The 10,447-nt window shown below is 32.0% G+C and overlaps 1 long non-coding RNA gene across 2 annotated transcripts; it reads left to right on the top strand.

Annotated features, from left to right (window-relative positions):
* Window positions 1–252: 252 nt before the first annotated feature.
* On the top strand, window positions 253–2,475 carry LOC107900385 (uncharacterized). 2 transcript variants are annotated; one of them, XR_005914862.1, is made up of 4 exons: window positions 253–312; window positions 1,409–1,541; window positions 1,931–2,027; window positions 2,144–2,475. It is a non-coding gene; the product is annotated as an uncharacterized lncRNA (long non-coding RNA). The 2 variants fall into 2 exon arrangements; XR_001684922.2 differs by lacking the exons at window positions 253–312; window positions 1,409–1,541 and adding an exon at window positions 1,562–1,784.
* The last annotated feature ends 7,972 nt before the right edge of the window (window positions 2,476–10,447 follow it).

The raw sequence follows: 10,447 nt of genomic DNA, 5'->3' as shown, positions 1-10,447 counted from the left end.
CAGCCTCCATTTTCTCAAAAAAATCACCATCTGAAACGTCATTTTTTCCAGATGAAGAAGCTAAAAATTTTACCATCTAAAACACTGAAAGTGCTTTTGGCTAATAAAAGACCAAATTAACCTATTTCTCCCCCTTGGAAAAACGTCCTTTCCTCTGCTGTGAAAGCTCTATACCCATTTTTTCACATTTTCGCTGTGAAAGCTCTTTTCTGTTCTTTGTTCCTCTTCCACAAGCAAGTTTGTTTTCTTCTTCTTCTCTTTAATTATTAATTATGATTTGTTTTTAGTTGCTTTTTAGTTCCTCTTCCGCAGGTAAGTAACTCTTCCAACAGAAAAAAAGAGGGAAAATTCTGGCTTTTGTGCCTGTTTTGCTTTACTGCTTTGTTCCTCTACTGCTGCTTTGCTCTGCCTCTTTTGCTTTACCGCTTTGTAATTATTCCAAACTATTTTAGTTGATAAAAATAGAAGAAATATAGGCTAAATCAAAATTCGTATCCAAATTCCATATCGTTGGTGAATTTTCTGTATCTTTTGTATTTAAAAGTTTTGATGATGTTCTTTTTAATTGTTTCTAGGGTTTAGCTTTACGATAAGAAACATTACTAATTACTAGAATTCAAGATCTCCAATCTATTGTTGATATTTTGATACTGAAAATTAATTATATAAATGATCATAAAATCACATTCGACGGTTGGATTTTGCAATGAATCAGATTCGTATCCAAGCTAAAGGGGAAGGTTTGATTTGAAAATGCTGTGAAGTACTTTCAAATTGATAACCAGCAAGGCCTTTCTTCTTAGAAAAATCAAATAGATTGAATGTGCAGATTCCAACTTTGCTCAGTTTATGTAATTGTTCTTAGATCTGTTTGATTATATTAAAGGCTGAAGTCCCTTTTCTTCTTTTAGTAAAATATGGAATTGGTTCTACTTGTTGCATTCTTTGCATTCGAGAATCGAGAGAAAAATCAAGAAGAAGCAAAGAGTTTTATTTATTAATAATGATATTTAAGTAATGAAAACCTGATTGGTTCTTTCCATTTTTGGTGTTTTTGCTTTGTGGTTTGGAAGTAGTTAGTAAGATGCTTTTGGAATTAATTCTTATCTAATATAACAATTGATTTGATCAACGTGATTGCTTGGATTTGAGAATAGATGAACTTGTTTAATGTTTGGAACTTAGTTGGAGAACTTATGAATAGCTAAACATGGTATATTTCTTTGTTTTGGTAAAAGAATCTAATTGCAGTAAGTGCCCATTGGGGTATATTCCTGTTCCATTTTTTAACATAAGTTTTGGCTTTTCTCTACTAAAGCTTGATTTATACTTAAAACATTTAATCAAGAGCCATTCTTCTCTCTACGGAGCTTGCCTCACAGCCTTCTGTTTGTAAATTTGTTACCAGGTAGAATATGATATTCTCAGATGCTAGCATTTGATGTCGGTGAATTATGTGAACTTTGGTGGAGAGTGTGAGGCTCTGCGCTGAGCAAATAGATGCAGGCAGTTGGCTTTTAGTTGTAATGAAGAACATACAGGTGTTTTCCTCTTTTAATAAGTAATTATATGTATATAATTGCTCTCTTTGGTGTCAGCTAAGTAGCCACTGTGTCAAGTTACAAGTGGTCATTACTCCTAAGTTAACATATAAAAGAACTGTTCACTCCTAAGTTGCAACTGCTGTATTTTTTGGATTTTTTTTAATTTTAGTAGGAAAAAAGTATGATTAATTCAGTTAAGTGGGACAAAGAGATTGGAAAGCATGGCTTGAACTTTGAAAGGTGATATCATGTGTAACTCAGACCATATTTATGTTTGAGTTCCTTGTTTTAGAAAATGTCTATAGCTGTTGCTTGCTGTTGACGATTCTTAACCCAAAGTATTAATGCTTGCTTAGATTCTTAACCCAATGTTTATTTCATGAAAGGTTCCCATCTTAAAGTTGCTTCCTGTTTGACTAGCAATTTTCTAGTATTAATGCTAGTGGATTGGTCTTTGACTAGCAATTTTCTAGGACTATTCAGGTGATTGCTTCTTGACTCTTTGTACATTGTTCTATTTCATTTTCTTTGTCAATGAATTTGATTTTATCATTGGTTAATGTTTTTAGTAGCTTATGTTCTGTTTCTTTTTTGTTAAGGTTGTGGAAGGCTCTCAAGTTTTATGCAGGCTTCAGCATTTTCATGCTTTATGTGTATCAACTCGCTATAGAGTTCTCAAGTATGTTACAGTGGATAGCTGATTTTGTTGGTCTATTCAAAATATGTTCAACATCTGAGTGTACTGAAATTTGCTCTTCTGTTTCTCTTGTACTTTTTTACATCAGGGTATGTACTAGTTTTATTACTATAGGTCTGATTCTGTTTAAAGATTTTAGCTGAACCTTTAAATGAAATGCAATACATGCTAAACTGTTCAATTGAAACTATGTTTGCTTTTATAATTCTAAGTATTTTGTTTTATATTCTCAAACATTTAATCTAAGGGGTAATGAAATAGTTAGTTCGATCCATTGTAAATTGAATTATAATTAACTAAACCGTTAGTTGAATTGAGCTTTTTTCTGTTAAAATAATTAACCGCATCGAACCAACTTCAATTAATTTTGTCGGCTTTCTATTGAATTGTTGTTTATATAACTTTTTTTTCTTTTGGTCCAAAGTTCATACCATTTTGAAACAATTATTGGCAAACATTACACTAAAATAGTAGTGTGCATTAAATCGGAACAAAAATATGACAAACAATGTGCATTGTCATATGTTAGAACAAAAACATTATAACATTACAATACACTGACAGTTGGAACGAAATTGATAGGTGTTTAATTAATTAAAAATAAATAATAATACAATCGTGTCAATATCTAATTACAAATATTTAATTTTTATATTTAAATATTTAAATATAGTTTATATATTCTAATTAAATTTTATAAATAATTAATATTAATTACTTACAAATATTTGAAATTAATATTAAAATATTAAGAATAAGTTATAATAAATTATTTTTTTATATTTTTGCTAAAATATCATAATATTAACTAATTTGAACACTATTTAAATACATATTTGTTACTTTATGATCTCATGTCTAAAATAGACATTTTATTCTTCAAAAGCACTTTTTGACAGCAATGCCAAACACTCAAATTTCTCAAAAGCACTTCTGAAAAGCACTTCTTAAAAGCACTTCTCAAAAGCACTTTTCAAAAGCAATGAAGAACTGGCCCTTAGTCTAAATACTTCTTCTGCAGTAAGAAAGAACACTTCAAGGAAAACTGTAAAGAGTGGAAGCAATACCTGGCCACCAAAGGCAAATGTATGAAACTCTTTATGATAAAAGCTCGTTTAGAGATAAGAGTCTATAGTTGCAGACAAAAAACGAGACAACTGTGGTAGTTGAAGCAATGGGAGATGTACATATTTATATTGATAATTTTAGGAAGATTATTTTGGAAGTCATTTTCTGTGTACCAAGTTTGAAAAGAAACTTGATTTTTATTGCATGTTTATATAAAGACAGTTTGACTGTGACTTTTAATAATATTATAGCAATATATAGAAATCGTACACTTATCTGTAATGGATAGATGTTAAATAATCTCTATTGACTAAAATTTTGAATAAAAGACTTAAAGCTTCTCACTCTATGAGACATACCTTTGGCATTTGAGACTTGGTCATATTAACCAAGAAAGAATCCCTAGACTTGTGAAACATGACACTTTAAGTTCGCTTAAAGAATTTGATTTTCTACGACGTGAATCTTGCCTGGAAGGTAAGATGACTAAGTGATCTTTTAATGCAAAAGGAACGAGGGCCGTGAAACCCTTAGAACTTGTGTACATTGACATATGTGGGCTCATGAGCGTTAGTGCGAAAGGTAATTACGAGTATTATGTAACCTTTATTGATGATTATTCTAGATATGGGTATGTGTAACTAATGCACTGTAAGAGTGAAACCTTTGATAAATTCAAAGAGTTTCGTATGAAAGTGGAGAAACAACTAGGTTTACATACAAAGGCACTTCAGTCTAATCAAGGTGGGGAATATTTATCAGATGATTTTTTAGGGTACCTCATAGAGAATGGGTGTAACATCCCAAAAATTAAGGGTTAGTAGAATCAAGTTTGTGAATTGAGAGAGAGTAGTCATGCCTTAATTTTTGAAATTTATCTATGCATTTTAGGAAACAAGTGAGGTATTGGTTTGTTGGTTAAGCGTTAGTGAAATATTCCTTGAAACCCAAGTTCAAATCCCTTCTCTCTCACCATTTTTATTATTTTGCAAATTTTGCCTTAAACCCTAGTTTGTGACATGTCTTATTTTTTAAAATAAATATTTCAAAATTATATCAAGAATGAGTGATTGGTTTGATGGTTAAACATTAATGAATTTATCCTTGAGGTCCTAACTTCAATTCTATTCTCATGCAAATAATTTAATTTTTTTTACAAAACCCCCTTGTTTTAATGTGTGGGCCATCCAAGCCTAGTTAACCTAAGTATAAATATTAATTTTTAACTAATAATCAGCCTTTAATTATTCTTCTCATTGCCCTCACCATTCCTCTCCCCCTCTCCTTCTCTTGGATTTTAATTTTTTTGTTTTCCTTTATTGTTGTCGTCACCTACACCTAGTGTTATCATTTCTTCTTTTTTTCATTTTGTCACAAGATTTGTTAACATATTCCCCACCATATTGCTTTAATTTTTCCTCAATTAAATCAGCCCCAAATCTGAAATCTTGAACTCCAAGATCAATCTCAAACATTGCCAAGAAAGTGACATTGTCGTTTCTCTCGACTAGCTTGTGTAAGGTCTCTTTTCTCTTCAATTTCTTGATTAATTTTGTCAATTAAAAACCAAAATTTATAGATCTGGAATTTGGGGGATTTTAAACGATTTAAAAATTATTTTGTAACAAGATTTGTTAACATATTCCGCACCATATTGCTTTAATTTTTCCTCAATTAAATCAGCCCCAAATCTGAAATCTTGAACTCCAAGATCGATCTCAAACATTGCCAAGAAAGTGACATTGTCATTTCTCTCGACTAGCTTGTGTAAGGTCTCTTTTCTCTTCAATTTCTTGATTAATTTTGTCAATTAAAAACCAAAATTTATAGATCTGGAATTTGGGGGATTTTAAATGATTAAAAAATTATTTTTCCAAATTTTAACTAGATCTTAAATCGTTTTAAAATTCAGCCCCAATTTTGGCCACCATGGGTGGTGGTGCGTGCGCCTATGTGCAAGTAAGGGGGTTGTTTTTTTTCTTGGTTCTTGCCTATATTTTTACAGCATTAATTTGATTTCTTGAACCCTCCTAATCAGCTTTTAAACCCATTTCAATTAGGTAAAAACTTTCTTGATCGATTGGCTATTCGGATCCCACAAATCGTGAAGCGTAAGTGCAATTAAGGGTAACTAGTTTGTTATTTCGACATAGTTGTTGGTAAAGTTTTGAATTGATTAAATGAAGGAATTTAATCATTAATTAGCTATTTATTTTCCAGTATATTATTGAATTAGGTGCTGACCCAAACGCTTCAAATCATCTATAAATTTGAAGAATGATTGTACGTACGGTTTGCATCGATACAGTGTAAGGAATCTAACTAGTTTGGATTCATAAAATAGTTATAATTTTAACGATTGGTTTGAACTCATAAGTGGGTGTTTGGGGACTGGTTTAATGGTAAATTGATTGAATTTACACTGAATTTTGGCTTTCATTCGTTTAAGGAATTATTAAGGAAAATTGAAAGATTCACTGTGTGCTGCGAGGAAACAAAAAATAAGGTGTGGGTCCTAAACTCATAAAATTATTTGAAAATGTTAAATATCATGTTATATTTGATAAATTATCTTACTGATTGGATTGACTTAATAGCCAAATTATTGATTCTGTGAGTGGCCAAACCAGGTATGTTTCGAGCCTTAAAAGACTGACATATTTGCAAAATTGCTAGTTTGATAGTATGAATGTTTGATTGAGTTCGTAATTGCATATTTGAGTTATGAGATATGGGAATACTTTACTGAATGATACAATGTGTTGAGATAATAAGCTTATGTATGATTTAAATGCATGAGATATTTGTTATATTGTGTACTAAAAAGGGTGTTATATATGCACAATGGAAATCCGCAAAGTAGGTGAAATTGAACGATATTGATTGATACCAACACAATGGTAATATGAAAGATTGGAACACTGTTTCCATTTACTGAAAGTATGTTATTATTGAGGACATGTTGAGCATGTCAAATGAATGTGAAAATTCTTGAGATATGATTATGTATGAGATTGTGTGACATATTGCATATGCATTGGGTTAGGATGTTGTTGTTGACGGAGGAGTTTCGTGGAGTACCAGTAGCATATTAAGTCTGCATTATTCGTAGTTAGTGCACTGCACCTGGAGTATGGAGGGGAATGGCAATTTATCGCATTTTAACTGGCAGTTTGTCTGCATTTTTACTAGCAAAATTTTCTGCATATTGTTATCGGTGGTTTTAACCACAACGGGCTTAAGCCCATAATGTTTTGAAGTTTGGATGATGGGTTTTGGGGAACTCGTGGTGTGTAGCGGATGGTATGGGTAGAAACCTTTTTGCATTGCATTATGTGCATGACCTATTTAAATGTTATTGATTTATCGTACTATTGTATTTTGTTGTATTGAATGGTGTCGGAATTATTGATTGTTACTTGAATGAATGGTGACCCATGCTCATACACCGTTTGACATTGATACTGATAATGGCTATGTAATGATATGAAGTTTCAGTGATGGTTTTGTATTCTTCTCTTAATGCTAATATGTTTCACTGTATTTGATGTTTTTTGTCTATTTAAATAATTGTTTGACTCGCACTGAGCTTTTTATAAGCTCACCCCCAATAGTGTTTAACTTTTCAAGTAAACCTCAAAATTAGGACCAGACTCGGCACTCAGAGAATCACCTTGGACCTCAGAATATTTTTAATAAGTATTAATAAATTTCTATTAGTTTTGGTTTGTATTTTTTTAATTATTTTTGATCTATGACTTGGTAACTTTTCATTTGAGGATTTTTGCATGCATGGATTACTCAAGCATAATAACTGAATAATGCATGATATCGGGCTTAAGTAAAATTTTATATTGTTCCCCAATTTTCGTTGTATTGCAAAGGAATCGTTTCTTAAAAACAAATCGATAAGGCAAATAAGTTTCCAAAATGACTTGAAAAATGATTTTTCTGCTGTTTTAGGTTAACATCAAGTTTTTTAAAAAGAAGAGCGACAAGCAAACAATTTTTCTAAAATAACACTATCAACAATAAAATAAATCTTAAGTATACACGACCTAATGAATGAATGCTTTTACGTTAACTCAAAGTGCAACTATGATTTGCTCTAAAATGAGTTCATTTAAGGTCTTCAAAAGTAACATAAGTTAGCTTAGCCATTTCAGTGGATAATGTAGCCTTCCTAATCTAGCCATAACGTCTAGGCCTGGTTTGGGAGGTTATAATGGGATTCTATCCTAGTTAACCACGCCGAATACTCCACTATAGAATGACGTGTCAAAGAGAAGGAATCGAACATTTTTAGACATGGTTCGTTCAATGTTAGTTATTTGAGCCTACTAATCTCTTTTTAGAGATATGCGGTACAAGCGACTTGATATATTCTGAATGATATGCCAATTAAGGTAGTATCAGAAACTCTATATGAATTGTGGCATGACAGGAGGCCAAATCTAAACCATTTAAGAATTGAGGAATCTCAACCCATATATTGGATAAAGAAGCGAGGAATTTAGACTCACAGATAAAATTGTACATGTTTACTCTTTCGAGAAACTGTGATAGTGTCAATTCATGCTACTTTTCTTAAGGTATATGAATGATAGGGAAATTTTAAGAAATATACAAAGCCTTGTGGTTCTAGAATCAACTCCTAATAGTAGACCTGTAAATGATAAATAGTATAGGGTGCATAGTTGCAATGGAAGGGTCTCTATAGGCCTGAGTTCTTCCAATCTGGTAGAAGTGTTTTAAACATTGAGTCTGTTGAATAGGATGATGATGACCCACTGATGTTTGAAAAATATTTGTAGAGTGTTGATTCCAAGCTCTGGGAAATAGCTATGAAAGCTAAGATAGATTCTATGGATTCCAACTCAGTGTGGAAACTTATAGACTTACTGAAAGGGATAAAACCTATAGGGTGTAAGTGGATCTACAAGAGAAAAAACACGTGGATGGAAAAGTGGAAACTTATAATTCCAGACTTATAGGAAAATGTTATACCCAGAAAGAAGGTACTAATTACGAAGAAACCTTCTCTCCAATTGCCATGCTCAAGCCAATTCGCATATTGTTATCCATTGCGGTGACTCTAGATTATTAGAAAAATAGATGTCAAGAAAACATTTTTGAACAAGTATCTTGGAGAGAGCATCTATATGATAGAACCCGTCGGACATATAGTTAAAGGAAATGAGCATAAAGTTTTAAAACTACTTAGATCCCTAAATGAACTTAAGAAAGCATCTCGCTCATGCAATCAAAGATTTGATCAAGCAATTAGAACTTTTGGATATGAGTAAAATGTAGATGAACCTTGTGTTTATAAATGTATAGGGAATGGAATGGTGATCTTTCTCGTTCTATATATTGATGACATTCTACTCATTGGGAATGATATAGGGACATTGTCATCGATTAAACTGTGGTTAACCCAATAGTTTAGCATGAAGGACTTAGGGGATGCTAATTTTGTTTTGGGTATTTAGATACTAAGGGATCGAAAGAGCAAAGTGATACCACTATCATAAGCTTCATACATAGACAATATATGCTAATTAGGATGTCTCATGTATGCTATGTTGTACACATGTTTAGATATATGTTTCTCAGTGGGGTTGGTGAGTTAATATTAGACAAATCCCAGACCAAGACATGGAAAGTACTTAAGCATATACTCAAGTATTTACGGAGAATGAGGGATTATATGCTTGGGTCTTTGAGTTGAAAACTTATTCCTATCAAATATACTGATTCTTAATTCTAAACATTTCGGGTTTCAAGGAAATCAACATCGAACTGTGTTTTTATCCTAGACGACAGGTTCATAGTGTAAATAAGTGTCAAGTAAGGTTACATTGCTAACTTCATTATGGAGGGCTGAATATGAGGTGTGGAAAAGCTTTGACACCATAATAGTGCAGATACAGCTAAACTCAAACAAACCACATAAGGATAAAACACATTGATAAAAAATATCATAAGAGAGATGGTAGTGTTTGATAAAATAGTGGATATAGTCAAAGATCACATCTGAGGACAAACCCTATGGATTTGTTTTACCAAGAATATAATAGCTAAAGATTTATTTAGGAAAACACCACTCATCTACTTCATTAGGGCAAGCAGGAGATTGTTGGGTTTGGTGCCCTAAGTTCAGTATTTTGGTCTATGGACACTTGTAATATTTTCAAACTAATTGGTTAATAAAATTGTTCATGAATTACATTAATACCCTTTGTATATTGTCCTCATGTAGTTTTTCTATGTAAAGCAAAATAAAAGCAAATATTAGCTTATTGGTTGTGTAACGTTTAACTTATACTAAGCGGTATTACGTGGTCGGATCGTAATATATAAAGACAATTTATATTAATAGACAAACATAAACATGTCCTTAGTCTAATCAGAAATGAGCAAACCAATTGAAAGACAAATATGTCATCTATCAAGTCTAATTGGAGAGATTCATTTTTTTGGGAATCGGAGTTGATGACTCCAAAAAGAGAGAGGCATAGATGTGATTAACTAGATTGACAATATATCGGACTAGACCCAAGAAGAATAGGTTTTGAATCAATTTATGGATTTATTAACTTATGACATTTAAAGTGTGACATACCTAAATCCTGAGTGGATGACAGACTATGTATACGTGACTCTTATATTTTTATGTAAGTAAAAGCCTGAATTTGAATAGATAAGGAACCAGAAGCTAGTGCATTGTGTATACGACTTCTACAAAATGTAGCATCATTCACAAACGTGGAATTTATAGCTCGAGACATAGGTTGTAACGCCCCTAACCCGACCCGGTTGTTGGACCCGAGTTACAGAATGCTACAGCAAACATCAGAATATTCACACACAAATTATTACATTGAATTAATTAAAATCATCAAATTAATCCAAATTCACACATAATAGAAGTTATTAACAAAGAAGGGGCTAAATTGAGCATACAAACATAATTTATCAAATTCGAGCATGAATAAGGACCAATCTAAAAATTTTCCAAAACCTTGAATTAAGTATCGATATTATTGTGATAGGTATCAATTCCAAAATCAATATCGATACCATTTTGGTATTTTTTCCATTTTGAAAATTACAACACCCCAAACCCGGCCTTGAC

The sequence above is a fragment of the Gossypium hirsutum genome, chromosome D06, assembly GCF_007990345.1.
Source record: "Gossypium hirsutum isolate 1008001.06 chromosome D06, Gossypium_hirsutum_v2.1, whole genome shotgun sequence".
Taxonomy (NCBI): Eukaryota; Viridiplantae; Streptophyta; class Magnoliopsida; order Malvales; family Malvaceae; genus Gossypium; species Gossypium hirsutum.
This window is presented reverse-complemented; position numbering and strand designations above follow the sequence as displayed.